Genomic DNA, 9301 nt, shown 5'->3' on the forward strand with positions numbered 1-9301 from the left:
CTCCCTCTTTCTTTCTGTCCTCTCTCACGCTCTCTCTTTGTCCTCTCTCCCTCCCGCAATATTAAATTGCTGACATTTCATGTTGCAAGATACTGGAGAATTAAACTGAGCAGGTCAGTCCTGGAAATAATCACAAAGACAGCACTCCCCAAAGATTTATGAAGAAACAAATTGGACCAGTTGCTCAATAACTAGAAATTAAATGGAAAATGCAGCAGATGGACTTGGGATTGGAAGCAGCAGCATCACAGATTCTTTGATTTACTCATCTTCTGAATGTAATGTTCCCCTAATAAGCAATAGATCATGCTGTATTTTTGGTGGAATGGAGTGGATTTCACTCTGAAACCCAGAATGTTTTCATGCATTGCATTCTTGGCTGAAATATTATATATTTTCCGATGCAACCTTAAAGTGGAGAGTGGCAAGAAATAGAAGGCTAGCTAAAGCACAGTTGAAGTTTGGACTAAGGTTGTCTGAAAATTCAACTTTTGTGATACCGCTCTTAAAGCTGTGAGATTTACACTGCCTGTTTATCCTTTTCTATTATTAAACAGCCCTTGACGTGTTTCCTATATTACAACAGTGCTTCATTGAATGTGAAGCACTTGGAGGTATCAAGTGGGAGTGTGATAAGTGCGACATGAATGAACATCAGGACATAAATACAAGTGCTTTTTCTCATTTCCCCACTCCTGATGCTTAAAATTGACCACTGTTTTATACCACATTTAATGTTCTTCCCTTGCTAATGTAAAGTGGATAAGCTTCATATAAGGATATTTCTCACTTTTTATATTTGTGCACTGACATTTTCATTCATGTGAACAGCCAAAAGAAAGCGGCTGACAGTTCTGTTTCTGTGGCTGTTGTCTGTACTTTTTTTTTTTAAAAGGTAGAAAGTCTCCATAAAAAGAAACATTGAGAAAATATTTGAGTCTGATCTTTTGAGATTTTTGTTTCCTCTCCTGTTAGTGAATGTAGTTCTGGCCCCAAACTTGAAAAGTTCTCAACTTGCCGTTAAGAGCATCTTACTCATCAGAATTTATCTTCCAACTGGAAGGAGGTGTTGGATTTTGAAGTGCGTGTTTCTGCCTGGTCTGTGTTGAGGTGCAGTGACTCAAAAGGTGGAAGATGAGCATGAGTCTTTTGGAGTCATGTCACTGTGTTGTTTGCTTCCCAACGCTCTTTTTCAAAAACGACAATGCTTCTGTTTTCTTTAAGCATTTCGAACTTTGCAGGCAGGAGATAAGAGCTGTCTGAACTAACCTTCAGCTTTATTCCTACTACTTGTACTGTTGGCAATCTGTGAGTAAAGAATGGTTGGAACAGTTTTTTAAAAATCTGCAGTCATGTCAATGAAAATAAAACAATTGGAGAAAGTATTTTGAACAGACATGGCTATCTTTGGGGATGCTAAACGACTGAAAATCTGTGGGACACCTAGCTTTGTAAGGATAGTACAAGGTTGTGATGAACTGCTGTTGGACTTATCTTAGTCAGATAAGCCCTTTTATTAGTAACCTAGGAGAGATTTTCAGCCTGATTATGAGAGAGTTCTGGACAACCTACTCAAAAATATAAACCTACTGACTCTGACAACCACCTGGACTACCCCACCTCCCACCCAGTGTCCTGCAAGAAATCCATCCCATTCTCCCAATTCTGCCGCATCTGCTCAGACGAGAGACATTCCACTCGCGAGCATCCCAGATGTCCACCTATTTTGAACAACATGTTTCTCCCCCCTCTGTCATCCAGACAGCCCTCCACCTCACCACCTCCATTCCCCATTCCACTGCTCTAATCCCACCCTCACTCTAATAAAGACAGAAGCCCCTTGTCCTCCACCCCACCAGTCTTCTCATTCAACACATTATCATTAAACACTACCGCCAACTCCTACTAGACCAGAACTCCCAATCGCCACCCATTTTAATTCCCCTTCCCACTCCCTTTCCGCTACGACCATCCTTGGCCTGCTCCATTGTCATAACAAATCAAAGTGCATCTTAGAGGAACAACACCTCATCTTCCAACTGGGCATCCTCCAGCCCAGAAGACTCAATGTTGAGTTATCCAATTTCAAATAACCTCCCTTCCCAGACCCTCCCCCTCCCAGCCACCTACTGGATTCATCCCTCCCATTGACCAACCAGGTCGTATTCTCTACCTATCTCCACTTACAGGAGAAAGTGAGGACTGCAGATGCTGGAGATCAGAGCTGAAAATGTGTTGCTGGAAAAGCACAGCAGGTCAGGCAGCATAGGAAACTGGAGGAATCATTTCCAATGCCCCACCCCCAAGTCCCTCCTCCCTACCTTTTATCTGAATGGCTCACACTCCTCATTCCTGAAGAAGGGCTCGTGCCCGAAACGTCGATTCTCCTGCTCCTTGAATGCTGCCTGACCTGCTGCGCTTTTCCAGCAACACATTTTCAGCTCAATCTCCACTTATCCCAACCTCACCACCCTGCACTCCCCCTCCCAATCTGCAGCTCCCCCTATACCCACCCTCAGACCTGAAGAAGGGTTACAGCTGAAACGTTGACTTCTTCACCTGATGCTGCCTGGCTTGCTGTGTTCTTCCAGCCTCCTGCTTGTCTACCTTGGATTCCAGCATCTGCAGTTTTTTTTTGTCTCTAACCTACTCAAAATCAGCAGACATTTCAATCTTGTGTTTTGGGTTTAGTCATGCCCAAGGGAGGTGATGTTGGAATTGTATAAAATTGTTGGTTAGGCCACAGCTAGAGTATTATACACAGCTCTGGAATCCACATTATAGGAGGGATATAATAGCCTTGGAGAATGTGCTAAAGAGGTTACCAAGATGTTGCCTGGGCTGGAGAATTTTTTTTTATTCAATCATTTGTGGGATGTGGGTGTCGCTGGCTGGGCCAGCATTTATTACCCAAACCTAGTTGCCCAGAGGGCAGTTAAGAGTCAATCACATTGCTGTGGATCTGGAGTCACATGAAGACCAGATCCACATTAGTGAACAAGATGAGTTTTTCCAACAATCAACAATGGATTCATGGTTACCATTACATTCTTAATTCCAGATTTTTATCAAATTTGAACTTTACCATTTGCCATGGCAGGATTCAAACCTGGGATGCTAGAACATTATCTGGGTCTTTGGGTTACCAGTCTAGTGATGACAGCACTAGGCAATCTCATGAAGAGAGATTGGATGGAATGGGGTTGTTTCCTCAGAGCAGAGGAGATTGAGTGGGGACATGAATGAGATGTATAAAGTTGAGGGGCAAATGGTAGGTAGGAAGGAGATTTTTCTCCTTGGTGGAGAGATCAGTGACCAGGGGCATAGGTTTAAGGTAAGGGGCTGAAGATTTAGAGGAGACGTGAGGAGACCGTGGTGGGAATCTGGAACTCACTGCCAGTAAGAGTGATAGAGGCAGGAGGAATTTAAGGAATAATGATATGTGCCATTACAATGCCAAGGTATACAAAGGCTAGTTTGGAGGCAAGTGCTGAAAAATGGGTTAGAATAGTTTTTGACTGGTACAGACAAGATCAGTGAAGGGCCTGTTCTGTGCTGCAGACCCCCTATGGGTCTAAGTTCATTTTAAAATTAAACTTAGGTTCTTGTTTTGCCTCAGAGCTTTTGGAATACAACCATTATTCAGGTTTGGGTGTGCCCAGGATAGGAATAATTCTGATCAGAGTCTAGCTGCGAATGATCGGAACGACCAAGTAACATGATTTATTTTATGCTGTTCACTGTGGATTTGAGCAGCAATTTCTGGACATGAGCCCCTAGTTAAAACTTGTCACGCTGTCACCATTCCATTTGAAATAATTTTCTGAATTGACTCGGGCTTGGATCGGCGCAACATCGAGGGCCGAAGGGCCTGTACTGCGCTGTATTCTTCTACGTTCTATGTTCTATGACTCCTCCGGTTGAAAAGCCCACATTTATTCGTCTTCCCAAAAAAGGTTATAGATTATCCTTGTGCTGTCCTCTGAATTATTTTAACTCTCAGTGATCAGATCTAGACAATAGTGGAGAGACGGTCTGACCTGAACCGGACCCAGTTCTGGTCACTCTGTACCTTCAGTAATGTCCAGTTCTGGTCAGACTGTGCCTCTGACCAGAATACTGTGTAGTTAAATAACAACATGCTCTATGTTTAACATTGTTTTGACTGTATCATTCACTGGATTATTATTTTTTTCTGATTGTTGGTCTAAGACTCCTCACTTTTTACTTAGCTATTTCACCAGCGCTATGCTTTGCCTACTTTTCCTTCCAAGGTGTAATATGGTCTTACAGTTTTCTCTTTTATTTGCAAATTCTTCTCAATTTGATCAAACATTTTCAAAATGCAACCTCTTCCATGACCACCACATATTTTTTTAAGATTCACTTGTATGATGTGGCCATTGCAGGCTGGTGCTTCAGTGGGAGGATGCAATCGTGCAAGGTATCATGAGGGACACATATTTGAGGAGATTGTTGTTTTGTATACACTTTCCAGCTTTAGATTCATGGCCTGGTACTGGATATCTCTTTTGTTCAGGGGCAGGTTGGAGGGGTGGGGTGGGTGGTCAAACAGATGAAGCAGAAAACAACAGAGGCACTTACTTAAGTGCCTTTTTGAGATGTGGGTATCCCTGAAAGGCCAGCACTTACTCCCTGTTTTTAATTGCCTTTGAGCTAAGTGGCTTGCTGGGCCATTTCAGAGGCCAGTGAAGAGTTGGCCGCGTTGACATGGGTCAGGAGTCACATCTTGACCAGGCAAGGTAAAGATAGACGAGCAGGAAGCTGGAAGAACACAGCAAGCCAGGCAGCATCAGGACGTGGAGAAGTCAATGTTTCAGGTGTAACCCTTCCACAGGACTCTGAAGAAGGGTTACATCTGAAGCGTTGACTTCTGCACCTCCTGATATTGCCAGGCTTGCTGTGTTCTTTCAGCCTTGGATTCCAGCAACTGTAGTTTTTTTTGGTCTCTGGGTAAGGTTTCCTTCCCTCAAGCACATTAGTGAATCTGATGGAGTTTTTGACAATTGATGGTGGTTTGATGGCCAGCTTTATTAATTGAATTGAAATTGCCAATGGATTTTCAAGGAAGTTCTACCTTCTGAGAAATGGATGTGTGGAAGTCTCACGTTAAAGTTACCCCAGCAATATCAGGAGTAGGAATTAAGAGTCATCCAGAGGCTTTTTCACTTGCAGTGCAGTGGGAGAATCTATTAAACAGTCAGATTTGTGTCATTTAATCGATAAATAATTAGTCAGTTTTTGGTTGATTTTGTTTGCATTTGCTTCCTCTTACATTAAGCACAGTCTTCTGCGGATAAAGTTTTAAAAAAAAAGTCTTTCTCCTGTCAGGCGAGAGAAGAGCAACTTGATCACTTGTACAATGTCAAAATCATGGATTAACATGCTTTGTGATATTTTAGGCACTGTTTCCAGTAACCAGAGAACCCAAGTTTAATGTCATTGCCAGAAGAACCAAAGCTGACTTGAGCAACAAAAATCTTTATGCAGCAGGCAGTTATGATCAGGGATGATCATGTGGAATAAGTTCCAGCAAATTTCAAAGAGGAATTGTACATGTGGGGGAAGAGCAAGGGGATTCGTTGGATGGCTTTACAAAGTAAAGTGGGCTGAGTAGACACTTTACGTTGTATCATCCTATACCTGTAACCATGAGTGACAGCCTTTTTGTGCTGTTGTGTTATGTCTCACAGGCAGTATGCTAGTATATAGAGTCATAGAGATGTACAGCATGGAAACAGACCCTTTGGTCCAACCCATCTATGCCGACCAGTTATCCCAACCTAATCTAGTCCCACCAGCCAGCACCCGGCCCATATCCCTCAAACCCTTCCTATTCATATACCCATCCAAATGTTAAATGTTGCAATTGTACCAGCCTCCACCACTTCCTCTGGCAGCTCATTCCATACACGTACCACTCTCTGTGTGAAAAGGTTGCCCCTTAGGTCTCTTTTATATCTTTCCCCTCTCGCCCTAAACCTATGTCCTCTACTTCTGGACTCGCCAACCTCGGGGAAAAGACTTTGGCTATTTACCCTATTCATGCCCCTCATAATTTTGTAAACCTCTATAAGGTCACCACTCAGCCTCCGACCCTGCAGGGAAAACCGCTCCAGCCTGTTCAGTCTCTCCTTATAGCTCAAATCTGTCTTTAAGAGTCATATTTAAAGTATCACTATAACAGCATGTAATCTGAGGCTATAAAGGTCTCATGCCATCTTAATGATAATTCACTTGAAGCAAAGCATGCTAATGCATGATGTTCTTCTGTAACTGAATAGACTCATCTCAGCTCATACACAGGCCACAAGAGCGGGGAGGTTATTTTGAACCTATATAAAGCCTTATCTACCGTATTGGCTACATTACAATAAAGATGTGAATGTATTGGAGCAAGGATAGCATCGTGGCTCAGTAGTTAGCACTGCAACCTCACAGCACCAGGGACCTGGGTTTGATTCCAGCCTTGGGCAACTGTGCGGACTTTGTGCATTTTGCGTGAGTTTCTTCCGGGTGCTCCGGTTTCCTCCCAAAGTCCAAAGATGTGCAGGTTAGATGGATTGGCCATGCTGAATGTGTTCAGGGATGTGCAGGCTAAGTGGGTTAGTCATCAGAAATGCAGCAGTACAAGGGTGGGTCGATGCAGGGTTCTCTTTTTGGAGAGTCAATGTGGACTTGGTGGGCTGAATGGCCTGTTTCCACACTGTTTAGATTAGATTCCCTACAGTGTGGAAACCGGCCATTCAGCCCACCAAGACCACACCGACCCTCCGAAGAGCAACCCACCCAGACCCATTCCCCTACATTTACCCCTGACTAATGCACCTAATACCATGGGCAATTTAGCATGGCCAATTCACCTAACCTGCACATCTTTAGTCTGTGGGAGGAAACCGGAGCATCCGGAGGAAACCCACGCAGACACTGGGAGAATGTGCAAACTCCACACAGACAGTCGCCCGAGGTCCTGGCGCTGTGAGGCAGCAGTGCTAACCACAGAGCCACCGTGCCGCCGTTGGGATTCTATAAAAGAAATATACAAGAATGGTTCCAGGGCTGATTTAAGTTAATTATGATGTTAGAGTGAAGAGGTTGGACTGTTTTCCTTAGAGAGGAGGCTGGGAGCAGAAACAATACATTTTCAAAATGTTGAGGTGCGTCTGGACAAATAGATATTGAAAATCTGTTCCCTCTTTTGGGGGAAAAAACGATCAAAGATTTTGAAAAAGGAGCAATTATGAAGTGAGACAAAAAACAAGTTGTTAGGGTTTGGAAGGCACAACCTTGCAAGTATGATGGAGGTAGGTTCAAATGAGGCATTCAGAGGGCATTTATTGATTATTTAAGTTGAAACAACATGCAGGGTCACGGGAGAAGGCAGGAGATTGGCGCTAAGTTAAAATGCTCAGCCAGCCAGTGCAGATACAGTGGCCTTCTGTACACCAGAATGATTGAGTCTGTAGATGCCATAATTGTATGTAACAGTTAGCTGTGAAAAAAGAAATATGTTGGATCCTTCAATACCATGAGATTCAAGTCCAATTTTGTATATCATGGGCGATAAGGTAAGCATTGGCGCATCAGGTAAAATGCCCTGCAGGAGGCAAAACCCACATCACTTACCAATCTTTTATTCAAATATGAATGGTTCAAAATAATCCTGACAAACAAGCTTAGGAGCAAGGTTGTGAACCTGGAAGACTTATTACCCCAGAGTGTGATGGATGTCAGGATACTGAATAAATTTAAGTTAAAAATCACACAACGCCAGGTTATAGTCCAACAGGTTTAATTGGAAGCACACTAGCTTTCGGAGCGACGCTCCTTCATCAGGTGGTTGTCCTGATGTCACAATCACCTGATGAAGGAGCGTCACTCCGAAAGCTAGTGCTTCCAATTAAACCTGTTGGACTATAACCTGGTGTTGTGTGATTTTTTAACTTTGTACACCCCAGTCCAACACCGGCATCTCCGAATCATGAATAAATTTAAGGAAGAGACAGACAGCTTTATAATTACTGATGAGTTGAAGGGCTATGGAGTGCAGGCAGGAAAATGTTAAGGCTGAGATGAGATCAACCATTGCTGAATTGAACAGCAGTGCAGTCTCAATGAGTTGAATCGCCTACTGCTCCTCATTCTTATGTTCTTATGCCTATGCTTGATGTTCAGATGAACATTTACAAACGACTCTCAAACCCACCATTGATCTTTATTGGATTCCAGTTGAAAGCACTGCTCATACCTACTTGATTCATAAATTCAAAGAAAGCTTTAGTTAAAACTATAGAATCCCTACAGTGTGGCCCATTAAGTCTGCACCAATCTCCTGAAGAACATCCCAATCACCCAGCGCCTTCTATCTCCAGAACCCTGCATTTGCCATGGCTAGTCTGCAGATCCCTGCGCACCCCAGGCAGATTACCATGGCCAATCCACCTAACCTGCACATCTTTGGATTGTGTGAGGAAACCGATCACTGGGAGGAAACCCATGCAGGCATTGGCAGAATGTGCAAACTCCACATATACAGTTGCCTGATACTAGAATCGAACCTGAGTCCCTGGCGCAATGAGGTAGCTGTGCTACCCTCGTTAAAAATATTCCTCTCCAAACTCTGAAATGCCCTTTCTCTTCCTCTTGCACTCTCGCTTTTCTTGTCTCTCTCTGTCTCTCTCTGTCTCTCTCTGTCTCTCTCTGTCTCTCTCTGTCTCTCTCTCTCTCCTGGTAAAGGTGTGAGGTACCATTTGTCATCAGTGCCTTTCATGAGAATCTCTCACTATGTGGCTTATGCTTATGTTATAGTTTGTAGTATTTAAAGGACTTTGGCATGAGAAGTAAGACAAAACACAGTTGGATTATTAATAATTATAAGGATGTTGAATAAGTGATCATATGGCCATTGAACTAATGGCATCTTGTGGAGGAAGCTTGCACTACCCATTCCTGTCACTAAGCAATAAATGTTTACTAATGGGAGTCCTTTGTGGCTTACGCCAACAAAGACATTACTTTCCAGAATGTCACTCAAATTCTTGTGGTATTCTTTCAGTTTCAAGACCACCAGGACAACAGCATAGTATCTCATTAGCTGTCTCACCTTGAGTACCTGCCTTGGTAATTATACACTGAAGATTATTGTAAGATTAAGAGTGGGGTGGCTACCATTGGGTTTAAACTCTCTGCTCCCGAATGTTATTCAGTGACTCTTGCAGTAAGGTATGTATGTGGGCAGTATTAGGGTTTGCTGTGATGCTCCTTCATGGTCAAATAGCAG

The sequence above is a fragment of the Chiloscyllium plagiosum genome, chromosome 16 (genome assembly GCF_004010195.1).
Source record: "Chiloscyllium plagiosum isolate BGI_BamShark_2017 chromosome 16, ASM401019v2, whole genome shotgun sequence".
NCBI classification, from domain to species: domain Eukaryota; kingdom Metazoa; phylum Chordata; class Chondrichthyes; order Orectolobiformes; family Hemiscylliidae; genus Chiloscyllium; species Chiloscyllium plagiosum.